Genomic DNA, 15,566 nt, shown 5'->3' on the forward strand with positions numbered 1-15,566 from the left:
TTCTTTTTTTTTTTTTTTCTTCCCTTTCCTTCCTTTCTTTTTGTTTTAGAGAAGCCCTTTCAGTATTTCTTTTAGCCTGGGTTTTGTGTTGCTGTATTCTTTAAGTTTTTGTTTGTTGGAAAAAAAATTTATTTCCCCTTCTATTTTAAATGATATTCTTGCTGCATAGAGTATTCTAGGTTGCATTTTTTTTTCCTTGTAGCACTTTAAATATCTCTTGCCATTCCCTCCTGGCCTGTAGTGTCTCTGTAGAGAAATCAGCTGATAATCTTATGGCGGTTCCTTTGTAGGAAACATTCTGCTTTTCTCTTGCTGCCTTTAGGATCCTCTCTTTATCACTAACTTTTGCCATTTTTATTATGATGTGTCTTGGTATGGGTCTATTTGGGTTTAATATGTTTGGAGCCCTCTGTGCTTCCTGTACCTTGAACCCAGTATCCTTTAGATTTGGGAAATTTCCAGTGATAATTTTTTCAAATGTATTTTCCATCCCCTTATCTTTTTCTACTCCTTCTGGAATTCCTATTATGTGTAGATTGGCCCGCTTTATATTATCCCATAGGTCTCTTATATTGCTTTCCAGTTTTTTGATTTGGTTTTCTTTCTGCTGACCTGATTGAGTGATTTCCATTATTCTATCTTCCATATCACTGATTCGTTCTTCTGCATTATTCATTCTGGTTTTTACTGCCGTTAGTTCAGTTTGCATCTCTGCAAATGAATGTTCTAGTTTTTCTTGGCTCCTCCTTATATTTTCTAGTTCCTTTCTGAGGGTATCTGCATTACTGTTCATATCTTCTCTTAATTCCTTCAGTATTTTCACTATTTCTCTTTTGAACTCCAGGTCTGTCAGACTGCAGAGATCTGTTTCATTGTTGACTGTTTTGGGTAAGTTCTCCTGTTGGTTTGACTGGGGGTGGTTTCTCAGCTTCTTCATCTTGCTTGTTGTTTTCTTTCTCATGAGGGAGTTGTACTCTCTGTGATCGGGCAGTGTTTGCCTTGTCACTGCCGTGGAATGTTTCCCAAGGGCTGGCATTGTTGGTCAATCTTTTTTGAGGCAGTGTGGCTTTTCTGGAGTGTTGATGGGGCTAACAGTGTTTCTTTGAAGCAAAGGAGGCCTTCCTGAGAGCAGACAGGACTGGGAGGTCCACACCACGATGGTAGCAGATTTCACTTGGTCAGGCAGAGCTTGCTCTGGTGTTTTTAGGCTGTGGGGTTCTTGCAGGAGGTTGTCGATGTTGTGCAGCTGTTCCTCAGGAGTGCAGCACCCCCTGAGGGCTGTAGCACCTATCTGGGCCACTGTGAAGCCAGGAGGCTCCTCCCCATGGCAGCCTGACTCAGAAAGACTGTCCAAGAATTAGGCAGATTTTTTTCATATCCTGACCAGGCTTGTTGTACCTTTTCTGGGCTTCAGTGGGTGCTGCCTGAAGCTGGCAGTCCTATGCAGCTGATCCACTAGAGCTCAGCTACCTCTGAGGGCTTGGGCAGCTGGCTGGGCCAATTCCAACCCAAGAAGCTCCTCCCCAGGGCCGCCCAACTCAGAAAGACTGTCCAAGAATTAGGCAGATCCTTTCATGACCCAGCCAGGTTTGTTGTAGCTTTTCTGTGGTGCGGGGGTGCTGCCAGAAGCTGGCAGTCCTGTGCAGTTGATCCACAACAGCTCGGCTCCCCCTGAGGGCTTTGGAAGCTAGCTTGGCCACTGCCAACCCCAAAGGCTCCTCCCCAGGGCAGCCCAACTCAGAAAGACCGTCCGAGAATTAGGCAGATCTTTTCATGGCCTGACTAGGCTTGCTCTAGCTTTTCTGGGCTGCAAGCTTTTCCTCGGGTGCTGGTGCTGTTTGGTGCTGCCCTGCGGGGGTGTAGCCCCTCCAAAGGGCAAGCAGCCCTGTGCAGGGACAGCCCCTGCAGTGGTAGACTTCAGGCAATTGTTGAGGCCAACCCTCCCGGATGGCAGGCAGCCCCAGGTCCGGCAAGAGCATGGGGGAGGGGTGGGGGTGGGGGGAGGGGATGCACTGGGAAGCACAGCTTTCTGCTAGCTATTGGGCCTGTAAGCTTGCTGTGGCGTGTGGAGTATTCTATGGGGACCCACTCCTTCCCTCCCCTCCCCAGCACGGGCGCAGACCAGCCTCTTCTCCCAGGTTCCCTCTGATGTGGCTTTCCACTTCCCTGCCCCTAGAGTATTGCTCCCTTCCCCTGTGACAGCTTTGCTTTCTAGTCTCCCAGGCAGTCTCTTCCCCGTCAAACTTGACAGATCGGTTTCTAGACCTCCCAAGCAGTCTCTGCTCCACCCCACCCCCCAGGCCTTTCCTGGGGACCAACCTCCAGAGCCGAGGTCTCGGTGCCCAGCCCCCCCCAGGCGTCTCAATTTTTGGTGACTGTGCCCATAGTTTAGAAGGTCCGTTCAGTTCTCAATCTGCTTTTTAGAACTCCAACTTACTGCTACACTCTTCTCTGCATCTGGAGATTCCTCTGGTATTTTGATCTTTCCCCCGAGTAGGTGACTTTCCTGGGTGCAGGATCCCTTTATCCTCCACAGTTCCCTTTCGGGAGTGCCCGTCCTGCTTGGATTCACCTTCTGTCACTCCTCCTTTCTCTTGTTTTACCTAGTAATGTCATGAACTTCTTGCCGTTATTGGGGTTTAGGTTCTTCTGCCATCAATTGGTTGCTGTTCTGTGCGAGTCATTTATCCTGTAGATGTGTTTTTTTTTGTTTGTGGGAGAGGGCGATCGTGTACCCCTACTCTTCCACCATCTTGTCTCCTCCCCATCTCCTATTTTAAATTAATTGATTTTTATCCTTATCTTTATGATTTTCTTCCCTCTTGCTTTTGGTGCATTTTGCTCTTTTTTTTCCAGTTTCTATAAGCAGAAACTTAGATTACTAATTTGAGTTCTTTATTTTTTTTCATATATGTGTTTAGTGGTATACATTTTCTCCTCAACACTTCATTTGCATTCCATGTTTTAATATGTTATATTTTCATTTTCATTCAGTTCTATGTTTTTTTTAATTTCCTTTGAAAATTCTGTGACTAATGGAGTATTTAGAAATCTGTTTACCTTTTTGTATATATTTATTGATTTTCCTCTTTTTTTCCATTAATGATTCCTAGTTTGAGTCAATTATGATCAGTGAACATACTTTGTATAAATTCAAGCATTTTTAAATTTGTTGAAGTTTGTTTTGTGACTTAAGACTGTCTATCTTGGCAAATATTGTATGAGTACTTAATAAAAATATTGAATGCTATTGTTCAGGTGGAGTAATCTATAAATACCAATTAGACACTGTTCATTAGTCCTATTTAAATATTCTTTATCCTTGCTTACTTTCTCTTTAGTAGTTATAGCAGTTACTAAGGAGGGTATTGCAGTCTTTGACAATCTGGGTATGTGTTAGCTCCAACTATATTTATTCTTATGTGCATACACTTTTGAAATCATGTTAACTTCTAGTGTATTGACCTTTTTTTCATTGTCTAATGTTTCTTGTCTCTAATATTTTCTTTTGCTTTGAATTGGTGATTTGTATCCAATTAATCCAATACTAATACAGCCACTCCTTTATTTATTTGATTATTGTTGACATGATATATCATTTTTCATGATTTTGCACTGAAACTATATGTGATGCTGAACTTGAAGTGGATTCCTAAGGCTTTAGTTGGTGTATTTAGACTTTTTATATTTAATATAATAACTAGTGTGTTAGTGATTAAGTCTGCTCTCTTATTTGTTCCCTGTTTCTTCTGTTTCTCATGCCTCTGTTCTCTCTTCTTGCCTTCTTGAGGGTTATGTAATGTTTTTTTAGGGTTCAATATTAATTTATTTACAATGTTTTTGAGTGTATAGCATTGTATAGTTTTTGTAGCCATTCCTCTAGTTATTATTATATATCTTTTTTTTGGTCTTTTTGTATTTTCTAGGGCCACACCCAGGGCATATGGAGGTTCCCTACACCAGGGCCACAGCAACATGGGATCTGAGCCGCATCTGCAACCTACACCATAGCTCACGGCAAAGTTGTATCCTTAACCCACTGAGCAAGGCCAGGCATCGAACCTGCAACCTCATGCTTCCTAGTCGGATTCATTAACCACTAAGCCACTATGGGAACTCCGTTATTATATATCTTTGTATCAGCATTTTACCACTTTCAGTGAAATTCAAAAATGTTACTTCCATTTAGATTACATTACCTCCCCCACTTTTAAACATCATTATTTTGAATTTTGAAACATGTTTTAGTTTTGTTTTAGTCTTTAAATGTGGTGTTTAAAGCTCATGGGATGAAGGCTGGTCTATTATATGCATCTATATTTCTGCTCTTCCCTCTTTGCTTCCTTCTTTTCTGATACTTCAAGATTACTCGTCTTATCACTCATTTTATGTTTAAAGAAATTGCTTTAGCCAAACTTTAAATGTTGGTCTGCTAGCTTAAAATTATTTTGATTGTCTTTGATCTGAGAATGTCTTTATTTTCCTTTTTGCTTTGAAAGAGAGTTTTGCTGGATATAGAATTCTGGATTTTTTTTTTCTTTTTAGCATTTGCAGGTAGTGTGTCACTTCCTTCTAGTCCCTATTATTTCAGATTAGAAACCCGAATGCAATTAGTGTTGACCTATATATAATATATTGTTTCCCTCTGTAGCTCTTAATAATTTTTGTTTTTAGTTTCCAAAAGTTTAATACTGAAGTGTTGTGACATGGACATCTTTGGATTTCACCTGCTTGGATTTCAAAAATCTATAGGGTTTTGTCTTCAACTTGAAATAGGGAGGTTTGAGAAATTATTTATTTTAATACTTTTTCTGCCTCACTATCTTCCTCTTCTCTTTCTGAGACTTTGATGACACAAATATTTTGTCTTTTTTTATTGTCCCACAGATCCCTGAAGCTATTTTTTTCAGTCTATTTTCTTCAGTTCTATTGACATGGCCTCAAGTTCACTGATTTATCACCTGTTATCTCCGTGTTATTGAGCACATCCTTTAATTAATTAATTTTATTTTATTTTTCTAATTATTTCCCCAATACAATTTTTTTCTACTGTAAAACATGGTGACCCAGTTACACATACATGAATACATTCTTTTTTCTCATATTATCATGCCCCATCATAAGTAACTAGACATAATTCCCAGTGAGTGTTACACAGCAGGATCTCATTGCTAATCTATTCCAAAGGCAATAGTTTGCATCCATTAACCACAAGCTCCCAATCCATCCCATTCCCTCATCCTCCCCCTTGACAACCACAAGTCTATTCTCCAAGTCCATGATTTTCTTTTCTGTGGAAAGGTTCCTTTGCGCTGTATATTAGATTCCAGATATAAGTGATATCATATGGTATTTGTCTTTGTCTTTCTGACATTTCACTCAGTATGAGTCTCTAGTTCCATCTATGTTGCTGCAAATGGCATTATGTCATTCTTTTTTATGGCTGAGTAGTATTCCATTGTGTATATATACCACTTCTTCCGAATCCAATCATCTGTTGATGGACATTTGGGTTGTTTCCATGTCCTGGCTATTGTGAATAGTGCTGCAATGAACGTGCAGGTGCATGTGTCTTTTTTAAGGATAGTTTTGTCCAGATATATGCCCAAGAGTGGGACTGCTGGGTCATATGGTAGTTCTATGTATAGATTTCTGAGGTACCTCCATACTGTTCTCCATAGTGGCTGTACTAGCTTAAATTCCCACCAGCAGTGCAGAGGGTTCCCTTTCCTCCATACCCCCTCCAGCACTTGTTATTTGTGGACTTATTAATGATGACCGTTCTGATGGGCATAAGGTGGTATCTCATGGTAGTTTCGATTGGCATTTCGCTAATAATCAGAGATGTTGAGAATTTTTTCATGTCCTTGTTGGCCATTTGTACTTCTTTTGAAAAATGTCTATTTATGTCTTTTGCTCATTTTTACATTGTGTTGTTGGCTTTTTTGCTGTTGAGTTGTATAATTTGCTTGTATATTCTACAGATTAAGCCCTTGTTAGCTGCATCATTTGGAACTATTTTCTCCCATCCTGTAAGTTGTCTTTTTGTTTTCTTTTGCTATGCAAAAGCTTGTCAGTTTGATTAGGTCCCATTGGTTTATTTTTGCTCTTATTTCTATTGGTTTGGGAGACTGACCTGCGAAAACATTTGTAAGGTTGATATCAGAGAATGTTTTGCTTATGTTCTCTTCCAGGAGTTTGATGTTATATGGTCTTATATTTAAGCTATTTGGAGTTTATTTTTGTGCATGGAGTGAGGGTATGTTCTAGTTTCATTGACTTACATGCAGCTATCCATGTTTCCCAGCAATACTTACTGAAAAAACTGTCTTTTTCCCATTTTATGGTCTTGCCTCCTTTGTCAAAGATTGATTGACCATAGGTGTCTGGATTTATTTATGGGTCCTCTATTCTGTTCCACTGGTCTGTATGTCAGTTTTGGTATCAGTACCACACTGTCTTGATGACTGTGGATTTGTATTATTGTCTGATGTCTGGGAGAGTTATGCCTCCTACTTGGTCTTTGTTCCTCAGGATTGCTTTGGCAATTCTGGGTCTTTTGTAGTTTCATCTTAATTTTTGGGTTGTTTGTTCTAGCTCTGTGAAAAATGTCCTGGGTAATTTGATAGGGATTGCACTGAATCTGTAGATTGCTTTGGGTAGTATGCCCATTTTTACAATATTGATTCTTCCAACCCAAGAGCATGGAATCTTTCCATTTCTTTACATCTTCTTTAATTTCCTTGATTAATTAATGTTTTACAGTTCTCAGCATATAACTCCTTTACTTCCTTGATCAGGTGTATTCCCATGTATTTGATTTTTTTGGGTTCAATTATAAAAGGTATTGTATTTTTGTATTCCTTTTCTAATATTTCATTGTTAGTATACAGAAATGTGAATGGTTTCTAAATGTTAGTCTTATATCCTGCTACTTTGCTGAATTTGTTGATCAGTTCAAGTGGTTTTTGTGTTGAGTCCTTTAAGATTTATGTTTCTGTCATACGTTGTTATATATACATTATGTAATTTCTGTATGGTTTGTGTAAATAACTTGTAATTGTCAAAGCTCCTCTATGGTGACTGCTTTTACATCTTTGACATATAATTTCACCATCTGATTCACTTCATTTTTGACAAGAGTTCATTTTCTTTTTGCAGTCAATTCTGATTTTCCTGGTTATTGCTATGATGGATAATTTTCAGTTGTACTCTTGTCATTATGTCTATTACTTTAGAAGAGAATTCCTAGGCCAGGCTTGGTTTTGTTACAGGTTCTCTCTTGCAAGTATCATTTGGTCACCGTAGAGTCTTCTATGCCATGCCATTTGTTTTGGCTGAATCACTATTGTAGCTGCCTTTGGTCTCTGAGTATCTCTCAGTGTGAAATGAGAGTCTTTGGCCTTTGGGACAAAGGAGATACCCAAATTTGGCTACCTTTGTCATAAAATCTCTCTTAATGGTGCTATTCTACCATGCTAGTTTCCCTCAGTGGGAGCATGAGAGTCTCAGACAGAAAAGAAGAGCACTACCAAGCAGGTGGCATAACTCTCCCAGACTTCAAGAAATACTACAAAGCCACAGTCATCAAAACAGTGTGGTACTGGTATCAAAACAGACAGACAGACCAATGGAACAGAATAGAGAACCCGGAAATAAACCCTGACACCTATGGTCCATTAATCTTTGACAAGGGAGGCAAGAACATAAAACGGGAAAAAGAAAGTCTATTCAGCAAGCATTGCTGGAAACCTGGACAGCAACATGCAAAGCAATGAAACTAGAACACACCCTCACACCATGCACAAAAATAAACTCCAAATGGCTGAAAGACTTACATATATGACAGGACACCATCAAACTCCGAGAAGAAAACATAGGCAAAACACTCTCTGACATCAACCTCATGAATATTTTCTCAGGTCAGTCTCCAAAGCAATAGAAATTAGAGCAAAAATAAACCCATGGGACCTCATCAAACTGACAAGCTTTTGCACAGCAAAGGAAACCCAAAAGAAAACAAAAAGACAACTTTCAGAATGGGAGAAAACAGTTTCAAATGATGCAACGGACAAGGGCTTAATCTCTAGAATATATAAACAACTTATACACCCTAACAGCAAAAAAGCCAATCAATCAACGAAAAAATGGGCAAAAGACCTGAATAGACATTTCTCCAAGGAAGATATACAGATGGCCAGCAAACACATGAGGAAATGCTCAACATCGCTGATCATAAGAGAAATGCCAATCAAAACTACCATGAGATACCACCTCACACCAGTCAGAATGGCCATCATTAAGAAGTCCACAAATAACAAGTGCTGGAGGGGGTGTGGAGAAAAGGGAACCCTCCTGCACTGTTGGTGGGAAGGTAAACTGATACAGCCACTATGGAGAACAGTTTGGAGATACCTTAGAAATCTATACATAGAACTTCCATATGACCCCACAATCCCACTCTTGGGCACCTATCCGGACAAAACTCTACTTAAAAGAGACACATGCACCCGCATGTTCATTGCAGCACTATTCACAATAGCCAGGACATGGAAACAACCCAAATGTCCATCGACAGATGATTGGATTCGGAAGAGGTGGCATATATACACAATGGAATACTACTCAGCCATAAAAAAGAAGGACATAATGCCATTTGCAGCAACATGGATGGAACTAGAGAATCTCATACTGAGTGAAATGAGCCAGAAAGACAAAGACAAATACCCTATGATATCACTTATATCTGGAATCTAATATCCAGCACAAATGAACATCTCCTCAGAAAAGAAAATCATGGACTTGGAGAAGAGACTTGTGGTTGCCTGATGGGAGGGGGAGGGAGTGGGAGGGATCGGGAGCTTGGGGTTATCAGACACAACTTAGAATAGATTTATAAGGAGATCCTGCTGAATAGCATTGAGAACTATGTCTAGATACTCATGTTGCAACAGAACAAAGGGTGGGGAAAAAATGTAATTGTAATGTATACATGTAAGGATAACTTGATCCCCTTGCTGTACAGTGGGAAAATAAAATTAAAAAAAATGAAAAGAAGAGCACTTCCCTTGACTGTTATTTTACAGCAAGGATTTTGATCAGTCACATTTGCTGATGGCATTAGTTCAAATGGTTTTGTCAGAGGGATTCACATTCAGTTAGGAGCAAGAAACAGCATACTTGGGATGCCTATATAGCTAATCAGGTGTCAGGAAATGTTGAGACTGGATTGCCGTATCAGTTTCCTATGCTAATATAAAAATTACCAAAAACTTGGTGGTTTAGAACAACACAAATTTATTATCTTATAGTTCTGGAGGTCATAACAACAAAATGGTTTCACTGGACTAAAGTCAAGATGTCAGAAATAGTATATCTATTCTGAAGGGTCTAGTGGAGAATCTATTTCCTTGGTGTTTCCAATTTGTAGAGGTTTCCCACACTTTTAACTCATGACCTTAAATCACTGTGACCTCTGCTTTCATTGTCATATCACTTTCTATATCCCTCAAGTAAGGACCCTTGTGATATTATTGGCTCCCAAGGTAATCAAGGATAATTTTTCCATCTCAAGAACCATGATTTAATCACATCTGAATATACTATTTTACCATATAAGGTAAGATATTCTCAGATTTCAAGGATTGCTCTGAATATTTTGCAGTGGGAGGGCATTATCAACCTAACTACCACATTATCTATCTACCACAGTTGCTTTCTTCTCTTTGGTGGAATTTTATAAGATTCCTTGCCACAGTCCTGGAGTCCCTAACTAGTTTTCCTCTCTCCTTCTATTTCCCATAGTTATCTCTTAATTTTCTTTGCCTTTTTTTTAGGGCTTTATACTTATACTTAGGGTGGAAGAACATGGTAAATGAGATTATGCCCTATTGTCCTGATCAGAAAAAGCCTTATTGTCTTTTATTCTTTTTGAACTGCATTTCAGTGATTTAAAGGCCCTAGCATTTTTGACCCCTGAATATTTCATTGTCTTTCCTGCCAGTTCCTTAGCTAGAGCCATGCTTACTATCCTCCTGTCTGAATGCTCCCAGACCACAGAATGTTACTGAATAAAATTATGTAATAAAAATGGTCTTATCCATTACATACTGTGTAGAACTAAAGGTGTCTTTGTTGGACTAGATGGTTTTATTGCTGAGGATCTAGCATAAACTCTACAGGTTGTAATCTAAATACAGTACCCTTTACTGATTCCTTGAAAGTTTCCATCTATATTTGGCAGATATTATTTAGGTGGTATTGAGATCAAGAACATCTGGTTTGTCTCTGGTCCATTTACTTCAAAATATCTTTGTCTTTTTATCCTATCCTTTCTTCTTGATTTAAGGGGAGAAGAATACCTGTCATTTCTAGTGCTAATATTATCTCATTTACTTTTGATAGTATTTTTATAACCTCTTTCAAATTTTTGCTAATGTTACTTCTCTTTTTAGGCTTTCCTACATGCATGTGTTTTCTTATCTAAAAAAATATTTTTATAGGCAAATAGAATTAAAGAAAGGTAAAGTAAAAAGTCAGTTCTGCTACATATTTGCTCTCATTTTTCTCTCTAAGCCTCAGTTACCTCTTTCTAAAATTATGATAGCAATAACATCTACCTTATAAAATTGAGAAAATTAAAACACTTATGTGAGCAAATTTCTTATTACAGTGTCTAGCATGTTATTAGCTTCCAATAAATTGTAGCTATTCATATTAATATTAATTATCACCATTTTAATAGCATCTGTAAACCACTTTGTTCTTTTCTTACTTTAACTTCTTTATTGCTGTATCTTTCTCCTATTTTCCTCCAAATAAGAACATTATCCTTAAATGTTAAGTTTTCTATTCTCTTTTAATACTTTAAATTACTACAGGTGGTTCCAAATTTTACCTTCAGCTATTGTCTCTTTCATGAGCACCAATTAGCAAATTCTTACTAATACTTACTTTATGAAGCATATTCTCCATGTAATTGGAGTTATTTCCACTCAATCCATTCTAAGTCATTGCAAGAGCCTCCTAATCAACATCTATGCCACAAATCTTTAACTCTTAACAACCTATACTGTATTTTATTTGGATCATGACTCTTTTCTGCTCAAAAAGTTCAATGTCACCTTGTGTGAGATAAATATACTACTTGGCTGACATTTAGAGACTTCCAAATTTTATTCCTATCTTATTTTCTAGCCCTTTACTTAGAAATTCAATACTTGAGGCCACCACTCCAAATAAGCTGCCTGACTACTCACTGTCCCTTGAATATACTTAGTGGTTTGAAATGCCCATGTATTCACACCCACAAATTTCCTTGCCTTGAAATCATTTTCTTCCTTCTTGTTGTATTAAACTTTATAGATCCTTCAAGGCTGAACTCATCACTTCAGTGAAGCTTTCCCTCAATAATTCTTCCTCTTATGATCTCAATCTTATTTGAACTTCAGTTATATTTATGTTCATTCTTTTGCATTTGAAGCTAATTTTCTTGTGTGCATGTTTATTAAGCAAGCATTTATGAATGTCTCCTATATGAAAGACACTGCACTAGACCCTTGGAGGAAATGGTCTCAATTCTTCAAGGATTTTCATACATCGCCTAAATTAACTGCACATTCATGGTGGGCAGGGTTGTGCTTAATCCTTAGCTAGTCCACAGTACAAAGCACTATTGACATTATGGATGTTGTGACAAAGGTAACTGTGGCATTCTAAACCATTCCAGGTTGTCATTCCACTAGACCAGCTGTTGGTGAGCCAATGGCAGAAGTCTGCTTCCCACAACCACAGGTATGTGACATAAGAAGAATACATTATTGTAGGTACACTGATCTTCCTGGGAAATGCTAAGGACTATGGTATTGGGAGTATATGAGACTAAAGATGTGAAAAACAAAGTATTTGAGACTGGCTGGTAAAAATAAGTATGAGAAATAGGTCTGTTACAACACAATGGTAACCTAGAGAACACGCTCAATTTGTCTGCTCACATCACCATGGTGTTGGGTTTAGGCCTGGCTCTGGTGATAGCCCTGACTATGGCTGCTGTTTTCCTGGGTCTTGCCAGGAGACATCATGCTCCTTTCTACATTTGATGTGCCCTGCATAAGCTTTCAATGAAAAATAAAGTGAACAAGTTTTTAGATAAAAAAATTAAAAATCACCTATTAGGCCCAGTGCCATGCTGTGCATCAGACTCAGTGATCAATAAATTTTGTTGATTACTAAAATTTTGTTAGAAATTTTAGTTGAATAAGTTTTTAGAGGCAGGGTTTTTTATATATTAGAGTAACTGTCTTCAGATTGGAGAAATTTCAGCTATGCTGGCATATGGGGGCATGTTAGACAGTAGAGGAAAGTAGAGGAAGGTATAAAAAGTCAACTGAGTATGATACATGTATGAAAAAGTTTAACAAAGAAACCAACAAACACTCCAATATAAACTTGCATTGGAGGCTAATTTGCCACACAGACTAGAGGACACTTTTTCTATTGATACCTAGGGTGTCAATAACAAGTATGACTACCTTTCCTACACCCTATTGGATTGCGCCTTTAGTTGTCTCAATTGTTCTTGCCATTTTGGTGTTAGCTTGTTGGACTATTGAATGCACTCTATGATGGCAACAGCTGGACAACTGCTGGACTATTGTGTCTAATTATGGCAGCAGATGGTTCTGCCATGACAATTAATCTTGAAATGTGCAACATGCTGAGGATATGAATTTTATCCTATTTATGCTTATAGTTTTAAGTTTTAAGAATTGTAAGGAGCAGTACATAGCAATAAATAAAAACAAAAGTAAAACAACCACTGCTAACTATATTTAAATTACTTTTTAAAAAGATAATGAAATCTTCTCTTTAAATCCTGCCCTATTTAATGACACCAATGTTATATAATGATAGTTCTAGCATATTGTCAAATTTGATTTTTTTCCTCCAAAAGACACTCAAGAGAAGAATTTTATGAAAATCATTTACCAAAATAATAAAAACTACTTTCCCCTTAATTAATAAAATAGATAAACTTCTTTAATGCCTAACTATATCTGAAAAAAATAGCCATTCTTTAGTGAGAAAATTCCTATAAAAATAGAGATTTTTCAAGATATAAATAGGTTCAGGAATTTTTTTTCAATGGCCATACCTGTGGAAGTTCCCAGGGGAGGTGGTCAAATCAGAGCTGCAGCTGCCAGTCTATGCCATAGCCATAGTAACTCCATATTCAAGCCATGTGGGACCTACACCACAGCTCATGGCAATGCTGGACCCTTAACCCACTGAGCAAGGCCAGGGATTGAACGAGTATCCTCATGGATACTAGTCAAGTTCTTGACTCACTGAGCCACAACAGGAACTCCAGGAAACTCTTTTTTGTTGAGATAGTTTTTTGCCAATGAGAGGCTTATTTATGTGATCAGTTTTACCTGAGTCATGGTGAAACCTTGTCTGATGGTATTAAATATTAGTAAATCGAATAAATCCCATCAGGTATTGTGTATGTTCATTTGTAAATTATTAAAAATTCTTTCTTCACTATTACAGCTCAGCCTTTATCATTGAGTTTATGGTAATTTCATGTCAAAAACCACCATGAAAACAAGATATTTTGATGGAAAAAGCAATATATGAGGAGTCAGAAAAAATGAATTTAGTAATGTCTCTTGCTGATTAATCATATCACTTTTGTAAGAAATAACATTACTGAATTTCAATTTTCTAAACAGTAAAATAAAACTAATAATATCAGCCCTGTTCTCCTTAAAGTTGTTCTGATTTTCAAATGAAGTCATGTCAGTGATAACATTTTGTATATAGTATAGATATAGGAATAAATTTTAAATAAATTAAAATATATTTAAATATATTTAAAATAAATAAATAAATTTTAAAATAAATAAAAGTATAGATATAGGAAAAAATTTTATCAGTACCTTATTTGGGCAATTTCTACCCTTATGTTCTGAAAATTTTTTAAACTACTGCTCCTTCTTTAGAAAGAGTTATCATAACAGCTGAATCTTCAAAGAAGTTGACTCATGGCCTCCATAGTCATTGACAGTTTAAACAATGAAGAAATATCATCCTAAGATTTTTACAGGTAATTTGGATTTGCTGATTTGACAATCTATTATTGATCTTAAATTCATAGATAAGAAGGAATCTTCAAAGTAATGTAATCCCTCTCCAACATCCCTGACTTGTCTTCCAGCCTGGGCTCAAATATCTAAGAGTAAAAGGGAGTTTACTTCCTTAAATAAATATCTGAAAAAAAAGGTTTTTTCTTTTTTTTTTTTTTGTCTTTTTAGGACATGGCATATGGAAGTTCCCAGGTTAGGGGTTGAGTTAGAGCCACAGCTGCTGGCCTACACCACAGCCACAGCAATGCAGGATCCTTTAGGCCACTGATCCAGGCCAGGGATCAAACCCGCATCCTCGTGGATACTAGTTGGGTTCATTACCACTGAGCAACAGGAACTCCAAAACATCTTTATACTGACCCCCCAAATTCCATACACTTCTGCCCTGGGGCCCTGGCTTTCTTGAAGACTATATAGAATAATTATAATCACTTTTCTACATTACAACTTTTCAGATACTTAAAGGTAGCTTTCAAGGCTATCTACTTTACCCCAGCTTAAACATTTGATATTTCATCAAATGCTTTCCATGGGACCCAGTTCAATTCATAGAAATGCTATTGCATTGATAGAGAGGAGAGGCAGTGAAAACCTAACCTAGGATACTTGCTGTGGGAATGAAGAGTAAGAATCAATGCAAAAATGTGTTACAGAACTTGGATCAACATGATCTGAAAAATAATCGCTTTTGTGTGTGGCAAAGAATGAATCGAAGATGACACTGAAGTTTCAAGCCTAAGCCAATGTGAAGATAGGAAATGGGAAGATATTGACACTTACAGCATAAATTAAGAAAATTGGAAAGAAGAGTTTGAAAAGGGGGAAGCTAAGTTGATGTTTAGAAGTATAGCTTTAGATACTAAGATATAGAAATGGAAATGGGTAGCCCAGAGTTTAAAATGTGGATTTAAAACTCAAGAGATTATATGAGACTAAAGATGTGAAAGAAAAGGTATTTGAAACTGGCTGATAAAAATAAGAATGCAAAATAAGTCAGTTACAACACAGTGGTAACCTAGAGAACACATGCTCAATTTGAATTCTCAACAAACAAATCACATCTATGAATCATGCTTGGTATAAAGACTTCAGTTTACATGTTCGTTATGTATAGAGAAGAGAGCTAAGGAAAAAAAAAATCCAAAGAAACAGCATGCTTTCATAGGAGGAGGACATGTGAACAGAAAGGCAGACTGCATATAAGTACATGAGAATGAGAGGGAATGGTCAGAGGAGTAGGAATACAAAAGCTAGGAGAGTATACATAATTGCAAGAGCCAAGAAGGAGTCAAGAAATTTAAATTAAATAACAGAACCTAAGATAAATAATGAGGAATGCTACTGGGTTTTTTAGCTATTGAGCTTTGAGTGCCATAGCATACTTTAGTTAGAGAGGCATGGGAAGGATTTATAGAATGA

This window comes from Sus scrofa, chromosome X (assembly GCF_054392235.1).
Source record: "Sus scrofa isolate SSC_HxYL_T2T_F1_AM1 chromosome X, Sscrofa_HxYL_maternal_Yorkshire_Landrace_v2.0, whole genome shotgun sequence".
Classification (NCBI taxonomy): domain Eukaryota; kingdom Metazoa; phylum Chordata; class Mammalia; order Artiodactyla; family Suidae; genus Sus; species Sus scrofa.